Consider the following 10,122-nt stretch of genomic DNA (forward strand, 5'->3'; position numbering starts at 1 on the left):
ACCCTGGAGGTCCTTTCATTTAGCATCATACTGTATAGCCTTATGTATCTAGATTTGTCCTATTGTAAATCTCTGCTAGAAGAGTCCAAGGTTTCTACTGATGATAACAAATGAGGGACACCATTGAGCCTATGTTCCTTTGAGTCTGGCTTTCTTCACTTAATATGATTTTTTTAAGTCTTTCCATTTCCTTACAAATGGGGAGATGTCATTCTTTCTGACAGCAGCATAGAATTCCATTGTGTATAAATACCACATCTTGTTGATCCACTCATCAACTGAGGAACATCTGGGTTGGTTCCATATCTTTGCTATGGTAAATAGTGCTGCAATGAACATTGTTGTGCTAGTGGATTTAGTATGTCCTTGTTTCTGGATGATTGGGTAAATGCCAAGGAGTGGAAATGCTGGGTCATAGGGGAGTTCTGTGTTTAGTCTTTTGAGGAACTGCCATACTGGTTTCCATAGTGGTTGAACAAGTTTGCACTCCCACCAACAGTGTAGTAGTGATTCCTCCTGGCCAAATCCCCTCCAGCATCTGTTGTTATTAGATTTCTTGATCCTGAATAGCCAAGATTTTGACACTCAGACAATGACAGATGCTGGTGTGGTTGTGAAGAAAAAGGAACCCTACTGCACTGCTGGTGGGAATGTAAACTATTTCAGCCACTCTGGTAAGCAGTGTGGAGGTTTCTTAAAGAACTGAAAATAGACCTTCCCTACGATCTTGCCATACCACTTCTGGGCATCTACCCTGAACACCATAACTCAAGATATGGTAAGGACACCTGTTCAGCTATGTTCATCTCTGCACTATTCAAAATAGCCAGGCGATGGAAACAATCCAGATGCCCTACTGCAGATGAATGGATACAAAAAATGTAGTATATATACACAATGAAATTCTACATAGCCAACAGACAAGATAAAATAATGCCACTCACAGGGAAGTGGATGAATCTAGAACAAATCATGTTGAGTGAGACAAGTCAAGACATAAGGAACAAAAGGTGCATGGTAACCTTCATATGTGGCTACTAGATCCAAACAGTAAAAGAGCAAGGACTCAATATTTGCATACCCAATGCTATGAACATGGTATTGGAAATATAAACACAACTACATAAACATAAAAACCTTTGACTCTATAGACATAGTGCTTTATTACATAGATTAATATGTATCTATGACATACAAACCCTCAGCCTAATTTTAATTATGTTCTAAAATCTAAGTGCCAGTGATTGTATATAGAGATTCCTTTCTTGAATACTTATTTGTTAAATACGTCATTTGAAATATGATGTAAAAATCAATGTTAATAAATTCTTTAATTAAATAAGTTAATGTTATAGAGGTTCTTATAGAAGATTCTTCACTAACCATGTACAGTCAGACACACTTCTGTAAAAACAACTCTCCACCATCACCAACCTCCACAAAAACAGTACAACACAAGCTTGTTAAGGGGTGGGGATTTTTCAATAAGAATTGGCCTTTATGACCCTGAATATATAAAGACAATTTTCTTCTTTGTAGATATAGAAAATGTAGGCTATGTTATAGCATATCACTATTCTTGCCAGGAATTGTTATCACCATCAAAAACTTATCCAACTTGGGAAGTGGTTCTGTGGCTCAAGTGACAGAGCACAACCCTTGAGAAAATCCCAAGGACAGTGCTTAGGCGCTGAGTTCAAGCCCCACGACTAGCCAAAAAAATTATCCAACTTGGATAATTTTCCTTTACAGAAAATCAGACGTTTTCTGGCAATTAAGTACTGTCAGTAATCTAGCTACATCATTAACACTCACAGAATAGATTTTCAGTATAGCAATCGACAATGTGAAAATACTCACCTAATAAGCAAGAAGAAATAACTTTTTAGAATACATTTTATGTATCAGAACTTTCTAATAGATATATTTACAGAATTCTCATTTCCTTACATAGTTTATAGAGTTAGTTACTTACTAGTTTTTCTTTAGTCATCAAACAACTCCCATTGTATGTATAATAAATACTTCTAATTTTTCTGAGCAAGTTTTGGGGATCTAATGTATTACATGCCATTCCTAAAAGAATAGTTAACCATATAGTTAATAGTATAGATTTGTGTACTTGCAATGTAAACAGCTCTTAAGTATCCTCCTCAAACATACACATAAATGGTAACCATATATGGAATGGTATGCTAATTAATTTGATTGTGATAATCATTACATAATGTAGGCACATTTCAAAACTTGGTGTTGTATACCTTGAATATACATCATATTTACTTCAATTATATTTCAATAAGTCCAGAAAAATAATAAGTTTCTCCATAGAACTCTACAGATTCTCTTCTCCTCACAGACTTTCATGTATCCGATTTCCTCCCAGTTCATTTGATATCTATACTTGATTAATTTTCCTTGATGTTATTTCTCAAGAGACTCTGGGATAGGTCCAAGGTATCAAGTCAGTTAGTACTGTTCTATTTTGAGGTCAACAGGCCGGACTTCTAATTATGGGTATCCTTTCCTTTCCTCTTTCTTTTTTTTTTTTTTTTTTTTTTGTCAGTTGTGGGTCTTCAACTCTGGACCTGGGTACTCTTCCTGAGTTCTTCAGCTTAAGGCTAGTGCTCTACCATTTTGAGCCACAGAGCCACTTCAGATTTTTGGTTGTTAAGAGGAGATAAGAATTTCATGGAATTTCATGCCTGGGATGGCTTTGATCTGTGATCCTCAGATCTCAGCCTGCTGAGTAGCTAGAATGACAGGAACGTGCCACCAGCACCCAGCTATGGCTATCCTTTTCTTAAAAGTCACAAACTAAGAAAAATACCGTACATGAATCAAACTTTTCACAACTTAACTAAAAATAATAAAATAATACAGCCATCTTGAACATAACAGTCATGTATTCATTCAACAAATACTGATCTGAAACATGTGCCAAGTACTTAGAAGTCCTAAAAATACACAAGAGAATGTAACAATGCCACTGCCTGAATGGATAAAAGTCAATTATATTTTGAAGGTGATTTTAACTGTTATAAAGCTCTGAATATCAAAATCCAAACCTATGCCTAATATAAAGTTTTCCAAAATATTTATTTGATTCGAAATATACTTTTAAGATAATTAAGGAGAGAGAACAAAGGAGGTGATGACACTGGCCAAAAAGAAATGGACTCATTACCTGACTGAGGAAACTATAACCCTTCTTTATATCACCTTTATATATTTTTTAAAGAAGGAAAAAAGATAATTCCAGAGCTTCCAAAAGATGAAGATCCTCCTGCCCTCTTCTATCTGTTCTTTCAAAATTCAGTTCCTGTAAAATGAACTCCTTGAGGCAGAGGACTTCAATTAAGGTTGAATGTACTACACAGAGCCTGGCTGTGCTCTGTGGTTCACACCTGTAATCCCAGCTATGAAAGAGGCTAAGCACTTGCCTAGCATGCACAAGTCCCGGGGTGGGGGGGAGGAAGAGGAGGGGGTGGAGGTTATTTATGTCTCTTTGCCTCCTTTACTAATATACCTTGCAGGTAATGTTAGTTTCAAATACTTAAGAACATGTTGTTCTAAAGCACATATTTTCTTTTTTCCAACAGGATATCTGGACTAGGCAGTAACTCAAGAAAGTGAGTAAAGTTAAGGAAGGAGAAAATGGTGTGAGAAGACAGGAACCTGGGTACAATGTAGAAAGGTCAGCATAAAAGTAATTAAGAGCCCAGCTAATACACTTATAGGTGTTTTGCCCAGTTCACTCAACAAGGGTTAGCCTATACTGGTATGTATCTTACACTGGTTTCCTCTTCTTATCTCTGTATCAAAGCTGGCACTTATACTACAATTCAATAGTTTCATCTCTTTTGTTTACTTTTTTTCTTTTTTTTGCAGTACCAAGGATTGAATTCCGGCCCTGGTGATTGCTAGGCAAGTATCACATCCCCTGCCCTTCCAGTTTTTTCATCGGTGTTTGAAACAAGAGTTTGGCACTAACTTTGCCTAAGCTGGCCCCAAACTGCTGCCTTCCTACCATGATCTCCCAAGTAACTAGGGTTACAAATGTGAATCAATACCTGGTCATTATTCAGGTCTTTTAAATATATAGGGACAAAATATGTGGATATCTCATCCTAAAAACAAAACAAGTGTTCAAAGGTCCATTTCATTACTATAATTTCAGAGGTTTAATTTACCTCCACTTTAGGAATCTCTGTATTCCTTTCAGAAAGAAGACCTCAAATGACATTAAACTTTAACTGTGTTATACAGTTCCTAGTACATGAGGGGATATTATTGAGATATTAATTAAGAAATCTGTTTAAATAAGTCAAACAAGGTTTGGAAGAGCAACAGTAAACAAAAGAATAAGAAGTCAAGAGGAAAAGATTTGTGTTATATAAATGACAGGTAAATGAAGAAAAGAAAAAGTTAACTGGTCCGAGGAGATTCCAAGCATACTAAGCATTTGAGATTAGAGAATACAAAACTAGGGATTTTATTGTCAGAGTATCAGTCTGTAACTGGAGATATTCTGAGTTTTTACTTCATGGCTATCATCAAAAGAAGTTTATTCTTTGTGCAATGAATGGATTTGTCTTTGTATACATATAAAAATATAGGCGGCAGAAACCATTATAGACCCTTGACATATAATGAGTATACCAGCAGATTGCCGGTATAACGACTTCAAAGTAAGGAATCAATAGGAACCGGAAAGCAATGCTTTACCATCCTATGATGATTTATCAAGTTACTGCTACAGAGGTCCCGTCTTAATTACCTTCTTCAGCTTCAAAAGCTGCCCTCAGAACAACCATGTAATGTATTTTTTGTTCTGCTTTGCTTTTAAATTTTAGTTATGTTGCTGTATTTTATTTTTAATATCTTAATGTAGTTGTAAGGGTTTCAATTCAACATGTCATTTTATGAGTATAATGTATCTTGTGCAATGTTACTCATTTCATTTTTCTCCTCTGTCTCCCATCCCCAAGCAAACCCTCAATTTTCCTAGTTCCACGTGTTTGGCTTATGTAATGGATCTGGCTCCTGTGAAATAATTATTTACTTCTCCAAAACAGAGAAAACTAAGAGAATCCAAGAAATAGACAAACCTCTCTTCAGCCATCTATCCATCATACAAACCGTACATCTTGTTATTCATTGAACATTGTTTGCCACCATATACCAGAGTTGAGGAAATAAAGTTGTATAAATCAACATTTATGAAGTATTATGCTAATGCTATCTAAAACTACTAACACGTTCAAAGCTGAACAAATTACCATCCAAAGCACTGAAAAGCTCCTTATTTAGAAGAGAAAATTGGAAATGTAAACAAATCACTAGAGTACATTTTTGGAATGTATAGATACAGAGGTGAAGAGGTATAACTCTACCCTTTGTTTTTAATTACTTTGTTCATTAAGATTATGTAAACTAATATTCATTTGGGGTATATATGAAGAGATATTTGCACAGAAAAATAAACATTTATAAACAACAGAATAACCAAATTGGACCAAGTTTTTACATTCTTACACCTATGTATGTCTAGGGACACCTTGAAAATCTGATCATCTTATCCAGCATTGCTCAACTCTGACTTTTTCTAATAAGGCTAAAGAGGCCATGCACTTAATTTTTCTCAAGATGTGCAATGATGTCTGAAGTTAGCACTTCAGATGTCAGTCAAGATTTCATATCAGCCACAGTACTATCCACCCAGCATATATGGGTGACTGAGAATGAACTCTTCTAATAACTTGCAAGTTGCTACTTTTTTAAATAAGGATAATGAAAGTAAAATAATTTAAATAAAATGAATTCATGACCTTAGTTTCCCAACTTTTCTCTGCACACTTCTTATTCAAAACAATTCCTTTGGGTATCTCTGCACATAAAGAAATGTTTCTGGACCGAGAATTTGGCCTAGCAATTCCTTGGTACCATCTACACAGAAAGAGCCGGAAGTGGTGCTGTGGCTCAAATGGTAGAACTCTCACCTTGAAAAAGCCCAAGGACAGTGTTCAAGCCCTGAGTTCAAGTCTTGGGACTGGCAAAAAAGAAAAAGAAATAGAAATGTTTCCCCCTCCTATGTTTCCCCGAATCAGATGCAACCTTTTCTTCCCACTCCTGGTCCTTTAGAATGTTGACTTGAGATCGACATAGAGAACAGATCCTGGAGAAGTATGCTATTTAATCTCATGGTATGTGTCCCCAAGCCTTTTTCCTGATCTGAACAAAAGTCTCCCTCACAACCAAGCCACTAACCTTCGCTCCCCATTACCTCATGTGTTCCCTCTCAATTGATCATGTGGATATTGGTTTAAAATTATTATACAGATGATAAATAACCTTCAGGGATTAGTTTCCAGTTGGTTAATTATTAACTGAATAGTTGGTGGAAGATTGTGAAATGAGCCTAAAATTCCCTTTGGTCCTTTGAAAGCCTAATTCCAACTAAAGAGAAAAAAGTTTTAGACAATGTTAGTCACTTCAAAGGAAGTAAAATATGAACATGAATCTTCTTCCCCATAAAGACAGATGTCCTGAAAATAACTTCATCTTCTTTCCCTTCTCATGTGCCTACTCTATAGGTGGTGCACATTCAATAAATGTTGAGCATCCCACCACTCAAACTTCTTCAAACAGTATTTGTATTCAAGTTAATGTGACACTGCAGAACCAATTCCCTAGTTTTGTAATAAATAATTTTATTCTTCAATTGTTCTCTATTTTAAAAAAAAAAGCAAGGAACTTGCAGTAGAGTATCATTCCATGCATGGTAAGCTGGTAGACATAAGAAAGACTGAGATAAAATATACTAAAATATTTATAATTATTATGCTTACCAGATAAAATATGGAGTATTTCTTCTGATTTTTTTCCAATATAATGTTTTGTGTCTGTTTTGTCTAACAATTTTTCTCCTGAACATTTACTATCCTCAAAATACTAGGCTAGCACATAGTCAAAAAGTGTAATAAACCTCTTTTATGGTCAGAACCTGAAAGGAGAGGTAAGCCAGACAGAAACTTACTTACCTATCCCAATTTTCATATCATCTGGTGTTACTATTATGGCTCACTGTGAAGAAAAGGTGAAGTGGTGAGAACAGAAAAATCCTCTTCTCTGCTATGGGCTAGATGTTTATACCTATAATCCTAACTACTCAGGAGGTTGACACCTGGAATCTCATGACTTGAAGCCATCCTGAGCAGAAAAGTCCCTAAGATTCCATCTCCACTAGTAAAAAGCCAGACTAGAGATGTGGCCCAGGTGGTAGAGTTCCAGCCCTTAGCATGCCAAATAAGCATGAGGCCTTGCGGTCAAACCCTGGAATAAGAGAGAAAGGGTGGGGGGAGACAGAAACAGGGAGAGAGAGAGAGAGAAAGAGAGAGAGAGAGAGAGAGAGACAGAGAGAGAGACAGAGAGAGAGACAGAGAGAGAGACAGAGAGAGAGACAGAGAGAGAGACAGAGAGAGAGAGACAGAGAGAGAGAGACAGAGACAGAGACAGAGACAGAGACAGAGACACAGAGAAAGAGACAAAAAGCCTTTTCACCTTCTCCAAGGCCAAATTTTACCTTAGGTTAAACTTTTCATTCTTTCTCCAAAACATTTGATGTGAGTAGAATCTCAATGGTATTTCCAGGCAACATTGTTGATGACTTAAAAAGTTGCATTATGATTAAAAAGATAGATAAAATGCATGTGGCCTTCAAGAATGGAAATGAAGCATAAATGCCAGCAGGAGCCACAGCTTTACTACTCCCTAAATAAAGTGTCACAACTAGGTAAATCTGTTTAGGTCTCAAGGGTATATTACCACTCAGCAGTTGTAAAATACTATGATGTATTTAAGGAGAACAAGATCTTGAGTCAGGAAGATCCCTTCAGTATACTATAAACACTTCCACCAGTTACATCTGAGCCTCATATTCCCCCATGAAAACTGGGAGTGCCAGCCAGAATTCACATATATTAAAGCACTACACTCACAATAGGCCTTCAATAATTCTTTTCCCTCACATTTCTTAGTTGCATCAATTTGTTATATAAGGGAGGGTTCTTTTTGACATGTACACATATATATACACTGTATCTTGATCAGAGTCAGATTCACCCCCTCCATCTCTCTTTCCAGCTCTCATCCTCTTCCTTGCCTTCCCAAACCAATCCCCACAAACTTCGCTGTTTCATTCAGGTACATAATGTATTTTGACCATGTGTACCCACAGTGTTTGCTGTTCTCCCTTACGTAACCCCATCTCAGAGAGAACCTGTGTTACATATGTATCATTCCGGCATTTTTAGTGTATGTTGATTATTCAGACGGGTTGAACACATGACTATACAATCTTTTAATCAGCTTGGTCCCTCCTTTGCTCTCATTTCCCATCCTCCCTGACCCTTATTATTATTCAACAGCTTTCACCCAGCTCCTGTAGTTTCTAATGGCCTTTGTATGACTCTCAAAAAGACTTCCCCATGCCAGTTCCCACTTTAAACTCATATTGTTAACAGAAAGCATTATTCCAATTACTTGCGAGAAATAAATCCAGCCTCTACCTTTGTATATTGTCAGTATATGCATTTGTTTATAATTCTTTCCCAATGTTGTATATATCTAATTTACTTCCTTGAATTCCTTGTACAAGATATGAATTGTTCTTACTTCACCTTCACTGAAAAAATAGATAATTATCTCTAATGGGACTTCTTGGTTTATCTTGCTCCTTTCTCATTCTCCAACTTTTTAATTATCTCATTTTATTTTTTATACATTAGATTATTTTTCTTTGCATTGATATTTAAATAAATAGACAAAACAAATGTTCACTGTGCCTTTTCAAATATGTTGCCTCTGAAAATAAGTCAAGATCCTTAAAGTTTGTTCTTATTGCAAAGATCAATGACCATATCGAAATTTCTTGTATGGAAATAACAAAAGATTTTGGTTGCCTCTTTACAGAGAGCTGACTTAATTTCAGCAAAGGATCCCAGTCCAATGAACCAAGGCTCAACTGGTTCCAGAAGCCAGGGTTTCTTTATTAGAGGAGTCACACAGGATGACTGGAAAAGAAGGGACCAGACCTTATCCAGAGAAAACAGTGGCCAAACTAAGAAAGAAAAAGTAGCTCTCTTTCTCAAGAGAAAGGCCAAAGATGAGAACAGAAAAAAATAACCAATACCTGGAAATTAGACAAACATAATCATAGATGCACACAGAGTTCAAGTCTTAAACTGAACACCGGTTAGCATCTGAAGTACCTTCTAAATAATGATGGTAAATATCTGAAAATACTCAATAAAAGCCAACAGATAAAAGGAAGTCACTTTTTTCTCTTTCTGGCTAGGACTCTTTGATTCTCATCCAAGAAAATTATACTAGAGCCTAGCAACAACTTCTCCATTATATGACCCTATTTTGTCATTATATGACTCATATTTCACTGCCCTTTCATCTCAACTCTCCATTTCTCTCTCTTAACTGGTCACTTAGATTGCTACTTCTTGCAACACATCCCAGCAATCAATATAGATCCCCTTTCTCTGCTTTTGATCGCACTACTTGGCCACAAACTTCCTCTATCTTCTCTTCAGTTGTGCATCCTCTATCTAAAGGCAAATCAGCTTTTTTACCATGGAAAGAATCCCAGAACAGAACTTAACAAGAAGAAAAAGAAATATTTGCTGGACACATCAGTCTCCAGCATTTAGGAACTTTATGTTTCTCATTCACACCAAACACTCCAGATATTCTAGTTCTTACAGCTGACAAAACTGAACCTCCTTAAAGTCACCAATCGAGCAGATAAAAGTAGTTGGGTTTAGATACTGGTCACTCAGTTTTCTTTTTTTTTGGTGAGTCTTCATTTGTACTTTTTATGAAATTACAGGGTCACATTTGAATTCCTGAATTTACAGTTCAGCATTAAGATCACCATATGTATACAAGTGGTGTAAAACAAGTAAACTTGTATTTTAACACAAAATCAAAATAAACATGTTTTATGCAAAACAATTACAGTTGACTTGCTGTTCTAAAAATAAAAACTCTTAACTGTTTGCCTCAATTTATTATTTTAAGTTCATTCACATACCTGGAATGTGCTTTTAT

The sequence above is a fragment of the Megascapheus bottae genome, chromosome 24, assembly GCF_031878675.1.
Source record: "Megascapheus bottae isolate mThoBot1 chromosome 24, mThoBot2.hap1, whole genome shotgun sequence".
NCBI classification, from domain to species: domain Eukaryota; kingdom Metazoa; phylum Chordata; class Mammalia; order Rodentia; family Geomyidae; genus Megascapheus; species Megascapheus bottae.